This window comes from Microtus ochrogaster, chromosome 16 (assembly GCF_000317375.1).
Source record: "Microtus ochrogaster isolate Prairie Vole_2 chromosome 16, MicOch1.0, whole genome shotgun sequence".
In the NCBI taxonomy this organism is placed as follows: Eukaryota; Metazoa; Chordata; class Mammalia; order Rodentia; family Cricetidae; genus Microtus; species Microtus ochrogaster.
Window position 1 is genome coordinate 13,418,037 of NC_022018.1, and position 3,805 is coordinate 13,421,841.

The following is a 3,805-nucleotide window of genomic DNA, read 5'->3' on the forward strand; positions in this document are numbered from 1 at the left end:
CCCCTCCCCCAATCAAGTCCCTCTCCCGCCCAGAAAATATTTCTAGATTTTGACTTTTCTTTGTAACCCAGATTTCCTAGATGCTTTTTGTACCTGGACTCCTTTTTCAGATTAAGTTTCTTTGACTGCGATATTCATTTCTTCTACCTTATCTTTAACACCTGAGATTCTCTTTTCCATGTCTTGTAATTTACTGGTGAGGCCCCCCTCTGATGTTATTGTTTGACATTCTAAAGTTTTCAGTTCCAGTTTTATTCAGTTCATGTGTTCTTGAACAATTTTATTTCTACTTCATGTCTTGAACAGTTTTCATTCTTTTATTTCACTGTTTTATTATTTATTTAGTGTTTTCACTGTCTTCATTAGGGCATTTCCTCCCCAAGGTTCTCGAACACATTCATAATTGCTACTGCTATTTGCAGTTCCTGTCTTGTGATTCAGCTAACTAACTTGCATTTCTCAGGTCCTATTACAATTAGCTTACTGACTTTTCGAGGAGGCATACTGTTCTGATTGTTCATGTTGGTGTTTTTGTGCTGTAATCTAGGCATCTGGAATTGTGCTATTTGAGTTTTTTTTAGTGTAGATACGTGGTCTTGTCTTTGTTGGGTAGGTGTTGTGCTCCATGGTTTCTGTTGCCCATTATGGATCCTATGTGTATGTGGTAGCTGTAGGGTTCCTGGTAGTGTGAGTGCTTCTGTGCATCAGGGCATAGCATGGAGGAATGGAGATGGGCCTGGAGGGAAGGCTGACGGAGTTGTGGGAAACATCTAGTGGATCCGTTCTGATGAAGAGGCAGAGTCCCCAGGGAGTGGAAGTGGGGTAGAAAGAGAAGCTCCTGCAGACAGGCTGCTACAGGATAAGCATTGGGTTTGGAGAGAGCATCATGAGAGACAGAAAGGAAAGGGAAAATTGTCTAGCTCCCTCATGGGGGACCCCTGATGAAAAGTGTCTTGTGGATCAGTGCTGACATAAAGAAATGGAGATGGGCTTGAAGGGAAGGCTGGGAAAGTCAGTGGGAAAGAACGAAGCTGGTTCTGCACCAAGAGACAGAGTCTCAGGGAAGCAGAGTAGGATGGGAGGGGCATTCCTGCAGATGGGCTGCAGCCGGATGAGAGTGAGCCTAGAGCGAAGTCATTGGGTTTGCCCCAAGAGACCGCTCACACTCTTCTTAGGAAGCCACATATGCTGACATGGGGTCCACCCTTGTCACTCCTAGAGCTCTAATTACCTCCTCGAGGCCAACTTCAAATAATTTTAGCATAATGTTTCCAATTCACAAATTTGGGAAATATATTTAAACTGCGACAATGGCTCAGCCTAATGATAATAAAATGACAGAGAACCCTTTTCTTTTTAAAATTATTATACATTATTTGCTTTTAAAAATGTTTTAGATGACTCATTGGGTTTTAATATTTTTCATTTTTCCTTTTATTGAAAATGATTATTTTTCTCATACAGTGTATCTGGATTATAGTTTCCTCCCCCTCTACTCTTCTCAGGTCCTCCCCACATGCCCTCCCCTCCAGATCTACTCCCTTTCTGTCTGTCATTGAAAAATAACAGCCTTCTAGGAGCTAACAACCAAACATAGCAAGAGAACATTCATCTTAATGTGAACTAGGTTTCAGGTTATGGTAAACTTGCTTCTACCTTCAAACCAAAGTAGCATGTTCTTTATGTTTGACTATTTCAACAACTGGGAAATCTGTTTCTGGTGAAGTTTGTATATTTGGGATGCTTGTATCCAAGAAGAATTAAACAGAATTTTTTTAAGGCTCTGGGACAGAAAGCCCCTTCATTAATACTGGAATTTAAAGTGGACAGTATAGGCTCCTGTGACCCAGTGAGCAGATTCTATCCTCAATGTCACTTGTTTTTTTCCCTGCATCCATCTGCTTGATAGCTTTAGTTTAAGACTCAAGCACACCCATGTTGCTCCCTTCTCACACCATGGTGAAGGTGTTTCCTTTCTGCTCTCATATAGATGGTTCATGAATAGTGCAAAGATATCACTCAAACTTTGCAAGAGAAATCAGGATACAGTCTCCCAAGGTTCAGACAGCTGCTGTTCAGGTATAGCAGTGCTATACCTGGAGATGCTAACTTAACATGCTATTCCCTATGCAGTCGGGGATTTTTTTTTTCTAGAAAGGTGTGCAGGGGCACCAAATAGGTTCTAAGGCTGCAATGAAGTGCCTGTGGCCTCTTCAGAGCACAAGACCCCTGAACTTGGCTCATAACAGTATTTCAGATTTGTAATTAGCAGAATATTGCTACTTACCAGGTTCTGGGTGGTGGTGGCACACGCCTTTAATCCCAGCACTCGGAGGCAGAGGCAGGCGGATCTCTGGGAGTTCGAGGCCAGCCTGGTCTACAAGAGCTAGTTCCAGGACAGGCACCAAAGCTACATAGAGAGAAACCCTGTCTCGAAAAACCAAAAAAAAAAAAAAAAAGGAATACATATTTGGAGGATTAGAGAGATGCATAAGTAGTTAAGAATAACTTTTGTTCTTTTGGATTATTGAAGTTCTGTTCCCAGAACTACTTATTGGGGGCCACAGCTGCCTGAAAACTCCAAATTCAGGAATCTGATGTCCTCTCTGTCCTCTATAGGCGCCCATACAAGTATACATACTCTCTCACACACATAAATAAACCTTTTTTGAAAAAAAAATAAATACATATTTAGCCTTCTCTTCTGTTTCCTGGCACAAGATCTTGTAAAACATTTCAAGTCCCCTCAGTCCAATGGGTGACTTCCATGTGCAGAGGAAGATGGCTGGCAGCTTCTTGGATAACTTTAAGATGGAGTTTAAGATTGCCAGAGTATCAACTGATGACCAGACTATTAGAACTTTGAGACACACCCAACACTGGGGAGGGAAGATGAGTTGGAAATTGACTTCAGTTGCCAAAGGCCAATGATTTCATCAATCTTGTTCAGGTTACAGGGTTTCCAAAAAAATCATAAATAGTGACGACTCTGGAGAGTCCACAGTTTTGTCTCAGAGCACCCTGAGAGAGATGGAAGATCTGCACCACCTTCTGCCTTCCAATTGTACCTTCATGTCACTGTTCATCCATATTCTTTTTTAGAATTTATTTTTTATGTGCATGCACATTTGCCTTGCATGAACATATGTGTGGGTTGTATACTTGCCCATTAGATGTATGCAAAGGCCAAAGTTTGTCAAGATATCTGTAAATGGAGACTGCTCTTGCGTTTCCCAGTCGCCCAGACCTGAAAGATCACACAAAAGCTGTATTAATTACAGCACTACTTGGCTGATGACTCAGGTGTATTTCTAGTTAGCTCTTACATCTTCAATTAACCCATTTCTATTCATTTATATTTTACCACGAGGCTCATGGGTTACCTGTAAGTTTCCAGTGTCCTTCTCCTTCAGCAGCTACATGTTGTCTCCTGACTCCGCCTACTCTATCTTTTTATCTCTATTTGGATTTCCCACCTGGCTTTACTCTGCTAAGCCATTGACCAAAAAGCTTTCTTCATCAACCAATAAAGCAACACATATACAGAAGGACTTCCCGCATCAGATATCTTCCTCAATCACTTCTTCAACTTATTTTTTGATAGGGTCTCTCACTGAGCCTGGAGTCCACAGTTTTGTCTAGAGTGACTGGCCAGTAAAAACCACCCCACCCCAGGATTTACCTCTCTGTTACCCAACACTGGAGTCATAGGCGCTCAATACCCCACCCAGCATTTACAGGTGTCCTGGGTATCTGAACTTGGGTCCTTCGGCTTGAGCAGAAAACATTCTACCTACTGAGCAGT